This window comes from Scyliorhinus torazame, chromosome 24 (genome assembly GCF_047496885.1).
Source record: "Scyliorhinus torazame isolate Kashiwa2021f chromosome 24, sScyTor2.1, whole genome shotgun sequence".
Lineage (NCBI taxonomy): Eukaryota > Metazoa > Chordata > Chondrichthyes > Carcharhiniformes > Scyliorhinidae > Scyliorhinus > Scyliorhinus torazame.
Window position 1 is genome coordinate 34,509,740 of NC_092730.1, and position 14,473 is coordinate 34,524,212.

The 14,473-nt window shown below is 45.9% G+C and overlaps 3 non-coding genes across 3 annotated transcripts; 2 read left to right on the forward strand and 1 right to left on the reverse strand.

Annotated features, from left to right (window-relative positions):
• Positions 1-831: 831 nt before the first annotated feature.
• Positions 832-916, forward strand: trnas-uga (transfer RNA serine (anticodon UGA)). The gene has a single exon. It is a non-coding gene; the product is annotated as a tRNA-Ser (tRNA).
• Positions 917-11,938: 11,022 nt separating this feature from the next.
• trnar-ucu (transfer RNA arginine (anticodon UCU)) lies at positions 11,939-12,030 on the forward strand. The gene is given in 2 exon segments: positions 11,939-11,975; positions 11,995-12,030. It is a non-coding gene; the product is annotated as a tRNA-Arg (tRNA).
• Positions 12,031-14,391: 2,361 nt separating this feature from the next.
• Positions 14,392-14,473, reverse strand: trnas-cga (transfer RNA serine (anticodon CGA)). The gene has a single exon. It is a non-coding gene; the product is annotated as a tRNA-Ser (tRNA).

The window sequence follows — 14,473 nt, forward strand, 5'->3', positions numbered from 1 at the left end:
TGTCTTGAAGGTACACTCACATGACAGGGGCTGGTTTAGCACACTAGGCTAAATCGCTGGCTTTTAAAGCAGACCAAGGCAGGCCAGCAGCCTGCCCGTACCAGCCTCCCCGAACAGGCGACGGAATGTGGCGACTAGGGGTTTTTCACAGTAACTTCATTGAAGCCTACTCGTGACAATAAGCGATTTTCATTTCATTTCTTTTCATTTCATTTCATTCATGACAGTACACTATGCAACCATGTCATTTATCTACCTTCTGTATGTGATTCGTCATTGTTTGCGATATGACTTATCACAGTGCTATCATCCACAAAATTATAGATTGAGTTGGAGCTAAATCCTGCCACACAGGATATGCCTCCATGATTTAATAATTGAGCAGCTCCTCCTGGCTTGTGCTCAGACCGCGATCCGGGGAACTGCCGGAATCCAGACACGTGATCATGTTAGTTGCGTCATCAGGTCATCATGTGACCATTCGGCCTGCACAGGTCTCCTGTGCTGTAATTTCTAGATTTCATCATTTTAATTTTCTTCCAGACTGGGAAGTGTGGTCCTGTTCCTTTGGAATTTCTAATAGATTTCCAATGTAACTGATGGTGTTCCACAAACTATTTAATCGGTGGAATTGTGGGTTTCGGGAGCTGAGATTTTCGAGTCTCTAAAGGCTTCTCTCCAAATCCAATGGTCATTTCCCACGAAGATTCAACCCCTCCTCACATAAACCCCGGGGCCCCGTTGATCGTTTGAATGTAGTAACTTCCTGGAGTGATTCCAGGCTGGTTTTAGAATGTATTCAATCGACCAAATTACCAATGAAATGATACAGCTGCGATGGCTGAGTGGTTAAGGCGTTGGACTTGATATCCAATGGGGGTTTCCCGCGCAGGTTCGAGCCCTGTGATTCGAAATGTTTGTTGAACTCCCCGCCCAAGCCGCTGACTCGAGAATGAATCGGAATGTTTGTAAATGAACGGTTTGAACCTATATCGAGTTCAGTCAGATATTTAACATTTGTTTTTGGAACTGAACGAAATATAAAGAAGCTCGCACTCAAAACAACAATCAATAAATAATAACGTTTCCTGCAACGTTCGGAAGGAGAAGCAGCAACGGCAGCGAATGGAAACGTGGTTCGGTTTCATTCAGCTGAATGTATTTCTGGGTAAAAAGATCGTGTTAGAAATGGAACATATTTTATCTCTCTATCTGTTTCTTTGTTTCTTTCTCTCTCCCTCACTCACTGTTTTTGTGCTTCTCCGGGGACTGATTGGATACAGTGAAATTCAGCCCCATCTCATCCAACTCTTTTGGACCAACACGTCCTGGTGATGGACGGTCCTGAATCAGTGGAAGAATCGACAAACTATTCCATTCTTGGCTCTGTGAGAAGTTCCATTCCTGGTTGTGAGGTGGTTCTGAGATAAAGGGATCGAGAGAGAACGAGGTGACTGCAGTCTGACTCTTACTCTGAAAACCAGTTAGTGCGCCCTTGTAGAAAGTGGATGTGTCTGAGAACAAGAGGAAAGCAGACCATGGGCCTGTGATTGATTTTATTGAGCCGGACCTTGAAAAGTGAAGCAAACTTCTAACCAGTCGGCGCCTGTCTGAGAACTGGTAAGGAATTACGGCTGATATTGAAACGGTTCATCTTTAATTAGTTACAGCAAATCGATTCTTTCAGGGGTGTTGGTGTATTGTTTTCAGAGTCACTGTCATAGTTTCTTAAAATATGATTTGTGCTTGTTTTTGTTTTGTTCAGTAATTTGGGGAATCCATTTGGAGGAGGTGCAGTTGGTCAATATCTGTGCCTCTTGCTTGGCAGCTCCCCGGGAAGCAGCAGCTCCATTCCTATCCAGATCTGTGGGCCAAACAGGAGACCCAAACTATTGCGCACTGCTGCCATCTCCTGGCTGAAAGCAAGTTGTGCAGCAAGGCAACGATGTATTCGTGACACGTTTCAATTGGAGCAAAATAACATTAACATGGTTAAATATTATCATTGTAGTAATCACATTTAAATCCCCAGATAGCTGATTTCTGCCTGAGCGATCCAGCTCATCCCGATCTATCGGAAAATGAAAGATTCCCATTACAGCCATATTGGTTACAAGAATATCCAATCTCTGATTTAATACATTCCCCCGCTTCATTGTTTGTGTATTCGTTCTATAAATACAGAGGGGGTGACATTGCCCGGGGACAGGTGGTGGTATAGTGGTGACTGTCCCAGCATTTGACCCAGCTTCAGTTCCTGACCATCACAGTGGTGAATTATTTAATTAAATAAGTGGTTGTGGTGTAATGGTGATGTTCCTGGGCTAGTAATCCAGAGGCCCAGACTAATTCTCGAAGGACACAGGTTCAAAATCCCTCCATGGCAACTGGTGGAATTTATTTGGAGGCGGCACGGTGGCACAGTGGTCTGCACTGCTGCCTCACAGCGCCAGTTCCCAGGTTCGATTCTGGCCTCGGGTGACTGTCTGTGTGGACTTTGCACGTTCTCCTCGTGTCTGCGTGGGTTTCCTCCGGGTGCTCCGGTTTCCTCCCAAGGATGTGGTTAGGTGAATTGGGTGACTTTGTGGGGGAAATTGCCCCAAAAAGATTAGGTGGGGTTACGGGGCTAGGAGTGAGAATTGGATCTATCTTACAGATAGGTTCTGGATTAATAAGGGGATCAGGGGTTATGGGGAGAAGGCAGGAGAATGGGGATGAGAAACATATCAGCCATGATTGAATGGCGGAGCAGACTCGATGGGTCGAGTGGCCTAATTCTCGGGCAGCATGGTAGCACAAGTGATTAGCACTGTGGCTTCACAGTGTCAGGGTCCCAGGTTTGATTCCCCACTGGGTCACTGTCTGTCTGGAGTCTGCACGTTCACCCCGTGTCAGCGTGGGTTTCCTCTGGGTGCTCCGGTTTCCTCCCACAGTCCAAAGACGTGCAGGTTAGGTGGATTGGCCATGATAAATTGCCCTTAGTGACCATAAAGGTTAGGAGGGGTTATTGGGTTCCGGGGATAGGGTGGAAGCGAGGGCTTAAGAGGGTCGGTGCAGACTCGATGGGCCGAATGGCCTCCTTCTGCCTTGAGGAGGTGGTGGAAGCAGGGACGATAGTGACATTTAAGGGGCATCTTGACAAATACATGAATAGGATGGGAATAGAGGGATACGGACCCAGGAAGTGTAGAAGATTGTAATTTAGTCGGGCAGCATGGTCGGCAGGGGCTTGGAGAGCCGAAGGGCCTGTTCCTGTGCTGTACATTTCTTTGTTCTTTGTAAATATCGCAGGTCAGGACAGGAAAGGAGGGGACACTCCTCAAATAAAATTCACCAATTGTTCTCATCACCCATGGGTTACTTATCTAATAACCAGCATCAATTTGTTTTGAGTGGAAACATAGTTTAAATAAACAACAATGTTCAACATTAATAACTAAGTTCTCAGTCTGAAACAATAGTAAATAGGTGGGTTAAACGGGCCAGAAATACGAGCCACGCAAAGTTCCGTTTACAGAATGAGCTTAAAACACTCCTAGTGGCTGAATAAATTAATCACTAAGTAAGTTACATAATTAATACCAGTAAAAAGTTATTAGGGGACTCTATAGTCAGGGGCACAGATAGGCGTTTCTGTGGACGTGAAAGAGACTCCAGGATGGTATGTTGCCTCCCTGGTGCCAGGGTCCAGGATGTCTCCGAACGGGTAGTGGGAATCCTGAAGGGGGAGGGCAAACAGGCAGAGGTCGTTGTACATATTGGTACTAACGACATAGGCAGGAAGGGGCATGAGGTCCTGCAGCAGGAGTTCAGGGAGCTAGGCAGAAAGTTAAAAGACAGGACCTCGAGGGTTGTAATCTCGGGATTACTCCCTGTGCCACGTGCCAGTGAGGCTAGAAATAGGAAGATAGAGCAGATAAACACGTGGCTAAACAGCTGGTGTAGGAGGGAGGGTTTCCATTATCTGGACCACTGGGAGCTCTTCCGGGGCAGGTGTGACCTGTATAAGAAGGACGGGTTGCATCTAAACCGGAGAGGCATAAATATCGTGGCTGCGAGGTTTGCTAGTGTCACACGGGAGGGTTTAAACTGGTATGGCAGGGGGGTGGGCACGGGAGCAATAGGTCAGAAGGTGAGAGCATTGAGGGAGAACTAGGGAATAGGGACAGTGTGGCTCTGAGGCAGAGCAGACGGGGAGAAGTTGCTGAACACAGCGGGTCTGGTGGCCTGAAGTGCATATGTTTTAATGCAAGGAGCATTACGGGTAAGGCAGATGAACTTAGAGCTTGGATTACTACTTGGAACTATGATGTTGTTGCCATTACAGAGACCTGGTTGAGGGAAGGGCAGGATTGGCAGCTAAACGTTCCAGGATTTAGATGTTTCAGGCGGGATAGAGGGGGATGTAAAAGGGGAGGCGGAGTTGCGCTACTTGTTCGGGAGAATATCACAGCTGTACTGCGAGAGGACACCTCAGAGGGCAGTGAGGCTATATGGGTAGAGATCAGGAATAAGAAGGGTGCAGTCACAATGTTGGGGGTATACTACAGGCCTCCCAAAGTCCAGCGGGAGATAGAGGAGCAGATAGGTAGACTGATTTTGGAAAAGAGTGAAAACAAAAGGGTTGTGGTGATGGGAGACTTCAACTTCCCCAATATTGACTGGGACTCACTTAGTGCCAGGGGCTTAGACGGGGCGGAGTTTGTAAGGAGCATCCAGGAGGGCTTCTTAAACCAATATGTAGACAGTCCAACTAGGGAAGGGGCGGTACTGGACCTGGTATTGGGGAATGAGCCCGGCCAGGTGGTAGATGTTTCAGTAGGGGAGCATTTCGGTAACAGTGCCCACAATTCAGTAAGTTTTAAAGTACTGGTGGACAAGGATAAGAGTGGTCCGAGGATGAATGTGCTAAATTGGGGGAAGGCTAATTATAACAATATTAGGCGGGAACTGAAGAACATAGATTGGGGGCGGATGATTGAGGGCAAATCAACATCTGACATGTGGGAGGCTTTCAAGTGTCAGTTGAAAGGAATACAGGACCGGCATGTTCCTGTGAGGAAGAAAGATAAATACGGCAATTTTCGGGAACCTTGGATGACGAGTGATATTGTAAGCCTCGTCAAAAAGAAAAAGGAGGCATTTGTCAGGGCTAAAAGGCTGGGAACAGACGAAGCCTGCGTGGAATATAAGGAAAGTAGGAAGGAACTTAAGCAAGGAGTCAGGAGGGCTAGAAGGGGTCACGAAAAGTCATTGGCAAATAGGGTTAAGGAAAATCCCAAGGCTTTTTACACGTACATAAAAAGCAAGAGGGTAGCCAGGGAAAGGGTTGGCCCACGGAAGGATAGGCAAGGGAATCTATGTGTGGAGCCAGAGGAAATGGGCGAGGTACTAAATGAATACTTTGCATCAGTATTCACCAAAGAGAAGGAATTGGTAGATGTTGAGTCTGGAGAAGGGGGTGCAGATAGCCTGGGTCACATTGTGATCCAGAAAGATGAGGTGTTGGGTGTCTTAAAAAATATTAAGGTAGATACGTCCCCAGGGCCTGATGGGATCTACCCCAGAATACTGAAGGAGGCTGGAGAGGAAATTGCTGAGGCCTTGACAGAAATCTTTGGATCCTCGCTGTCTTCAGGGAATGTCCCGGAGGACTGGAGAATAGCCAATGTTGTTCCTCTGTTTAAGAAGGGTAGCAAGGATAATCCCGGGAGCTACAGGCCGGTGAGCCTTACTTCAGTGGTAGGGAAATAACTGGAGAGAATTCTTCGAGACAGGATCTACTCCCATTTGGAAGCAAATGGACATATTAGTGAGAGGCAGCACGGTTTTGTGAAGGGGAGGTCGTGTCTCACGAACTTGATAGAGTTTTTCGAGGAGGTCACTAAGATGATTGATGCAGGTAGGGCAGTAGATGTTGTCTATATGGACTTCAGTAAGGCCTTTGACAAGGTCCCTCATGGTAGACTAGTACAAAAGGTGAAGTCACACGGGATCAGGGGTGAGCTGGCAAGGTGGATACAGAACTGGCTAGGCCATAGAAGGCAGAGAGTAGCAATGGAGGGATGCTTTTCTAATTGGAGGGCTGTGACCAGTGGTGTTCCACAGGGATCAGTGCTGGGACCTTTGCTCTTTGTAGTATATATAAATGATTTTGAGGAAAATGTAACTGGTCTGATTAGTAAGTTTGCAGACGACACAAAGGTTGGTGGAATTGCGGATAGCGATGAGGACTGTCGGAGGATACAGCAGGATTTAGATTGTCTGGAGACTTGGGCGGAGAGATGGCAGATGGAGTTTAATCCGGACAAATGTGAGGTAATGCATTTTGGAAGGTCTAATGCAGGTAGGGAATATACAGTGAATGGTAGAACCCTCAAGAGTATTGAAAGTCAAAGAGATCTAGGAGTACAGGTCCACAGGTCATTGAAAGGGGCAACACAGGTGGAGAAGGTAGTCAAGAAGCCATACGGCATGCTTGCCTTCATTGGCCGGGGCATTGAGTATAAGAATTGGCAAGTCATGTTGCAGCTGTATAGAACTTTAGTTAGGCCACACTTGGAGTATACTGTTCAATTCTGGTCGCCACACTACCAGCAGGATGTGGAGGCTTTAGAGAGGGTGCAGAAGAGATTTACCAGAATGTTGCCTGGTATGGAGGGCATTAGCTATGAGGAGCGATTGAATAAACTCGGTTTGTTCTCACTGGAACGAAGGAGGTTGAGGGGAGACCTGATAGAGGTATACAAAATTATGAGGGGCATAGACAGAGTGGATAGTCAGAGGCTTTTCCCCAGGGTAGAGGGCTCAATTACTAGGGGGCATAGGTTTAAGGTGAGAGGGGCAAGGTTTAGAGTAGATGTACGAGGCAAGTTTTTTACGCAGAGGGTAGTGGGTGCCTGGAACTCGCTACCGGAGGAGGTAGTGGAAGCAGGGACGATAGGGACATTTAAGGGGCATCTTGACAAATATATGAATAGGATGGGAATAGAAGGATACGGACCCAGGAAGTGTAGAAAATTGTAGTTTAGTCGGGCAGCATGGCCGGCACGGGCTTGGTGGGCCGAAGGGCCTGTTCCTGTGCTGTACATTTCTTTGTTCTTTGTTTGAGGTAATCACACATTATAGACAACGACATGCTTCCTTCAATGTTAATCTCCTTAATGACATCAAATACAATTGGCCTGAAATCTCTATTGAATAAATAAACAGCAAATTCTACAGTCAGTCCAGGAACAACCCGCGCCTTCATTCCACTTATTTTTACTTTAATTTCCCTAATCCCACTCCTTTATCACAAAGGTTTCTTTAAACTCCCTTCAAGAAAAGTGCTCACTTTCCTCATCGACCATTCGTAATTGTTTTCTTTTGTATAAAACTTATGTCAAAGAGGAATGAGAAAGACTGGCTGTAGGTAATGGTGAAATGTCATGTGGACCAGATGTGATGCAGCTGAGGATGCTGAGTGATGTAATAGTGGACACTGTGAAGTTACTGGCCAGAAACTTCCGAATTCTATTTGCGTTTTTAATGGACAGCTACAATCCACTTGTTTATTCCAGGACACAACAATGAATAAAGTGAATCAGTGCTGAACAGTTTCTATCATCCCAATCCTCCAGCTTGTTCTTATTGCCAAACCGGTCCTGGATTGAAGTTTTTTGCTTTAAGAATGAGACCACCACCTCCTGGGAATACAGCAGCGATTCCTCGAGGACCTGAGCTGTAAACGTGAAATTCAGTGAAAGGATTTCACCCTCCGCACGGAATCTGATCACCACCTCAAATCCAACATTCAACTTGGGTGGGCAGGCAAGACAATTTCTTCCCCCCGCCCCCCCACACAGACTGGGTAATATGCCAAACTCGTATCCTGCTATTGTCACAATGCTCCACAACATGACTCTCTTCCCAAATCTCCTGGAATCTCACCCCAAATCCTCAAACCTTTTATTCTGTATTCAAACAACATTTTGTCCCCTGACTAAGTTCATCCTGGGAAGAGAGGTTTGGTATTCCGAGTTCCTCTGCAGATATCCGGTTTTTGTTTAATGACCAAAAGAGGCCTAAAACCTGCAAGAAAGCCTCTCTCACAGCCCTGTGAGCATGTCTCAATGAGACCGTGCAGCCAATACCCGCAGAGTAGATAACAATGGAGAGAACTGTGAGGAATTTCAGCGTCAACATTCGGTGGAAATAAAGGATTCAAAAGAAAACATTATTTTAACGACTGAACAGATTCTCTGGGAGCAGGACTGAAGTCAAAGGGAAAAATCCAGTTGATTTCTAGTCGAAAGCATTAATCATTGGACTGAATTCAGTCCTTCTGTTAAAATGTCTGTAAATTATCCACTGGAAAGTGAAGGACAAGTTAAACCTGCAATTCTGGAACAAAGACAGATTTTGCGCTGTTGTATTCTTTGGGGAGAATTACAGAACAAAGAAATCTAGGGGTACAAGTTCGGAGCTCCTTGTAAGTAGAGTCGCAGGTGGACAGGGTGGTGAAGAAGCCATTCAGCATGCTCGGTTTTATTGGTCAGGATATTGAATAAAGGAGTCGGGACGTCTTATTGAAGTTGTACAATACATTGGTAAGAGCACACATGAAATACTATGTTCAGTTCTAGTCACCCTATTATGGGAAGTATATTGGTAAACTAGAAAGAGTGCCGAAGAGATTTACGAGGATGCTACCAGGACTTGGTCCTCTGGGTTATAAGGAGAGACGGGACAGGCTTGGATTTTTTCCCTGGAGCGTCGGAGGCTTCGAGGTGAACTGATAGAGGTCTATAAAATAATGAGGAGCATAGATCAGGCAGATAGTCAACATATGTTCCCAAAGGTAGAGGAGCCTAAAGGGCATAGGTTTAAGGTGAGAGGGGAGAGATGCCAAAGAGACCAGAGAGGATTTGCTTTCACGCGGAGGGTGGTGAGCATCCGAAATGGGCTGCCAGAGGCAGTGTAGAATCGGTACAATGTTTTCTTTAAAATACAATGAGATATTTACATAGAACATACAGCACAGAACAGGCCCTTCGGCCCACGATGTTGTGCCGAACCTTTGTCCTAGATTAATCATAGATTATCATTGAATTTACAGTGCAGAAGGAGGCCATTCGGCCCTTTGAGTCTGCACCGGCTCCTGGAAAGAGCACCATACCCAAACTCAACACCTCCACCCAACACCAAGGCAAATTTTGGACATTAAGGGCAATTTATCATTGGCCAATTCACCTAACCTGCACATCTTTGGACTGTGGGAGGAAACAGGAGCACCCGGAGGAAACCCACGCAGACACGGGTAGGACGTGCAGACTCCGCACAGACAGTGACCCAAGCCGGAATCGAACCTGGGACCCTGGAGCTGTGAAGCAATTGTGCTATCCACAATGCTACCGTGCTGTCCTTAAGAACAAATAAATCTACACTATATCATTTTACCGTAATCCATGTACCTATCCAATAGCTGCTTGAAGGTCCCTAATGGTTCCGACTCAACTACTTCCACAGGCAGTGATTCCATGCCCCCACTACTCTCTGGGTAAAGAACCTACCTCTGATATCCCTCCTATATCTTCCACCTTTCACCTTACATTTATGTCCCCTTGTAATGGTTTGTTCCACCCGGGGAAAATGTCTCTGACTGTCTACTCTATGTGTTCCCCTGATCATCATATAAACCTCTATCAAGTCGCCCCTCATCCTTCTCCGTTCTAATGAGAAAAGGCCTAGCACCCTCAACCTTTCCTCGTAAGACCTACTCTCCATTCCAGGCAACATCCTGGTAAATCTTCTTTGCACCTTTTCCAAAGCTTCCACATCCTTCCTAAAATGAGGCGACCAGAACTGTACACAGTACTCCAAATGTGCCCTTACCAAAGTTTTGTACAGCTGCATCATCACCTCACGACTCTTAAATTCAATCCCTCTGTTAATGAACGCGAGCACACCATAGGCCTTCTTCACAGCTCTATCCACTTGAGTGGCAACTTTCAAAGATGTATAAACATAGACCCCAAGATCTCTCTGCTCCTCCACATTGCCAAGAACTCTACCGTTAACCCTGTATTCCGCATTGATATTTGTCCTTCCAAAATGGACAACCTCACACTTTTCAGGGTTAAACTCCATCTGCCACTTCTCAGCCCAGCTCTGCATCCTATCTATGTCTCTTTGCAGCCGACAACAGCCCTCCTCACTATCCACAACTCCACCAATCTTCGTATCGTCTTCAAATTTACTGACCCACCCTTCAACTCCCTCATCCAAGTCATTAATGAAAATCACAAACAGCAGAGGACCCAGCGGTACGCCACTGGTAACTGGGATCCAGGCTGAATATTTGCCATTCACCAGCACTCTCTGACTTTTATCAGTTAGCCAGTTCGTTATCCAACTGGCCAAATTTGCCACTATCCCATGCCTCCTTACTTTCTGCATAAGCCTACCATGGGGAACCTTATCAAATGCTAATTTGATCAAATCAAATTTTCCTGGGCAGGGTGAATATAGAGGGACATGGATCAAATGTGGGCAAGTGGGACTAACTTGGTGATAGAAACTGGGCAACATGGACAAGCTGGGCCGAAGGACCTGTTTCCATGCTGTAAACATCTATGACCCTGTGACTTTATGGAGGAAGTGTTCAATCACACAGATCAGGTCAAACGCAGTGACACCCTGCTGGGATTGATCTAAGCTACAGAGTGTGAGGATGTTTAGCTGAACAAACCGGAATGCTTGAAATATTTTACGAATCTGTGGTATCACTGACAAGAGAAATAGTTAACATTTCAGATCCTGACCCTTCATTGGAACGACCTGTTCCTCTCTCCACAGAAGCTGCCGGGTCAGCTGAATATTTGCAGCATTTTCTGTCTTTGTTTCAGATTTGCGGCATCCGCAGTATTTTGCTGTTGGGCCAAAGGACAATGAGTTGCCTTTCCTGCTCTGAGGGTTATTGCAGGTCTCTCTGGCTGTGATTATCGCTGATTATCCATCTCTGGGATCTGTATTATTCAATAAGACGGCCGTTTGTGGAGGGTTTCTGAAATCCAGTCAGGGAGCTGGAGTTAAAATACACGGAGCCCTTACTCAATCTAAATGTAGGGCAGAACAGTCTCGAGGTGCTCAACGACCAGCCCAGTTTGTTTGTTCCTGTGAATACAACAGGATATAAACAGAGACAGCTGCAAACACATGTTGCATTTCATTCATAAAGTCATCGAATCAGACAGCAGAGTAATGGCCCTTCAGCGCATCGCATCTGTGCCGGTCAGAAACAACCACCGAACCATTCTCATTCCATTTCCCAGCACTTGGATCATCGCCTCGTGTACCCTGGGATCGCAAATGCCCATCTAAACACTTCTTAGATATTATGAGGGGCTCTGCTCCACCAACCTTTCAGGCAGCGAGTTCCAAACTCCCGCCTCCCTCCAGGGAAAGAGGTTTTCCAATAAACGGTTTCACAAGAAAAGCCTCTGCAGTCAGGAGCTGAAAAGGGAGAGATGACCCCTCTGTCATCTTGTACTCTGTGCCGCTGTTAATAAAGTCATGACACTGTTTGATTTATAAACGACTCTTACAGCCTGCCCTGTCACCTTCAATGATTTGGACACATGTCCCGCTGTTCCTGCACTCTTTTTTGTAAATAGACACTTGATTTTATATTGTCTACTTCTGTTCTTCCTAGAAAAATAAATCGCCTCATTCCTTGTCTGCTACATGTCCTCCCTTTGCACCAACCTGGCTGTGTTCTTTCGGAGTTTTACTAGAATTTCTGTCGCGCTTTTCACAACCACAGTGCGGCCCAAAACATTCCCAGACAATGAAGTAGTTTTGAAATGTCGTCACTGTGCGAATTACGGAACTTTTGAACTGCCTGTTGGACAACTACAGAAATCCTCATATGGGGATGGGAAAGCACTGCAGGTGTGGCTCTGTGGCGCAACGGATAGCGCGTTGGACTTCTAGTCGCTGTCGTGATGAGACATTCAAAGGTTGTGGGTTCGAGTCCCACCAGAGTCGGTTTTTAGGCAAGGTTTGAATAAATCAGCAACAGGTTTATCAATGTCTCCAGGTAAGTGAAACTGCCGCCCCGAACTTCCTTCTGAAAGGCGACTCCAGTCACTCTCCGCTTTCCCATCAGAACAACGTCACAGAAGAAAACCCATTCTGGACTCAAATAAAATCTTTGAAAGCTGCTGACCAGAGTCAGTCTGTTCCCTCCTCATACAGATTGCAAACTGGGCAGATATATCAGCGGGCAGTTTGTTCCTCACAGGCAGCTCCAAACAAGGATGATGTGAATCGACACCACTGAATGCTAACACCAACACGTTTATCACAGCTGTGATGAACAGCTCATGTTGCAGCTTTAGATCAGACAGTGGAGGATTATCACAGGCGCTCTGTCAGACTGCATGGTCCTTCAGACAGGTTTCCGACTGGACACGTGGAATGAGCGGCCGTGTGAACATTAGTGGTTCGGGGGAGATTTCTCACTGGAGTTCCGGTTCCATTCCCAGACCTTTCTCTTTCCTTGTCCTCTTGTCATTTGCACTTTTCATTGTTCCATCAATGGCGGCCGCGTCTTCAGCTGTCTGAGCCTTGAGCTCTACAATTCATTCTAGAAAAATCTCCAGCTGTCTCTCCGCCGTCCAAGTGCAAAATGAATGAATGCAATTAGAAGCAACAAAAAAAAGGGACGGTGAATCGAAAGAAACCTGTTGGACTTAAACTTGGTGCTGTAAGACTTCTTACTGAGCCCACCCAAGTCCAACACCGGCATCCCCACATCATGGCTTACATTATGACGACTAATACAAAAACATGCAATTCGTGGCCATGAGGCGGTAGGTTCAAATCCCACCAGAGTCGGCTTTTGGGTGTCACCGTGGTTAACACTCAGGGACCCTGGGTCAATTCCAGCCTTGGGTTACAGTCTTGCACGTTCTTCCCGTGTCTGCGTGAGTTTCCTCCACTGTCCGAAGATGTCCAGTTTAGATGGATTGGCCATGTTAAATTGGCCCTTAGTGTCCAAACGTTTACGTGGGTATGGGCCGTAGGTTGGGTGCTCCTTGGGTTGATCAGTGCAGACTCGATGGGCCGAATGTCCTCCTTCTGCACAAGAAGTATTCTATGATTGCTTAAACAGGGTGAAGATGGCAGCCTCAGGACACAGAGACAAGGTAAGCTCCCAGGCCAGAGTAAGAGCCCTATGTAATGATTCATAACATTGGAAATAAACTGCATAAATACATTTATTGTGGACTGGTGCCATCTCCTGGCTGAACGGGAGGCGTTCGGCAAAGACACTTTCATTCATGAGCATTTTAAATTTGGACACTCCTCAAATACAATACACAAAATAATCTTCATTCGTGCGCTTCTTCCTTAAAATCGAGCTTCATTCTTTTTCAGTACAAATGTTTTTAGAACACATGAGTTCTCAGTTAGAAACAATAGTAAACAGCTGGGTTATCCGGGCCAGAAAAATGAGACAAGTACATTTCAGTTGACAAACTGTGTTATGGACACTCCTGGTACCTGGTGAAATTAGCACCTAGGTTACTTACAAAATGATGACTAATTAATAAAAGTGATGATTTAAGCAGGTTACAAACGGCCGCATCGGGACACAAGAACGAGTTGAGGTCTCAGGCCGCAGTAAGAGTCCTATGTAATGGTTCCGTACGGCCTGCCGAAACAGGCGCCGGAAAGTGACTTTTCACAGTAACTTCACTGAAGCCGACTTGTGACAATAAGCGATTGTTGTTACACACAGAACATCAGAAATAAATAGCATCAATAAATGTATTGTGGACTGGTGCCATCTCCTGGCTGAACGGGAGCCGTGCGACACGGACACTTTCGGAACATTCTTAAATTGGAGTGGAATAACATAAACATTGTAAGAATGATTAAAAACAGTTTCTCAAGCAAATGCAAAGTGAAGATAAACAATAGTTGGGCCATGGTGAGTCAGCAGGGACGGTATATGGGGAGCATTGCTCCCTTCCCGGCTGTTGACAAGCCTTCAATTTGTTGCGCTGCTTTATTTAGAACTTTCAGTTCGGCTGGTCAGTTTCACAATAAGAGACATTAAAAATTCTGACATATGATAAATTCTGGCAAAAGATGACAAAAATAAATTTCACATTGCTTTGTGATTTTTCACAATTCTGGTTCCTGATGAAGTTAATATGAACGTTACTGAGGTGGTGATCTTGTCCTGACAAATCAGAAAATTCAGAGCGAAAGCAGAATGAGAAACACAGCTACAGGGCACAAGAAGATTCTTATGTAATGACATTTCAACAGAAAACATTGAATGATGAAAACAACACCGCATTTTTCGAACAAATGGCTCCAATATTGCCATTATTTCGCTGCGAGTAGGGTTCGAACCTACGCGGGGAAACCCCATTGGATTTCGAGTCCAACGCCTTAACCACTCGGCCATCGCAGC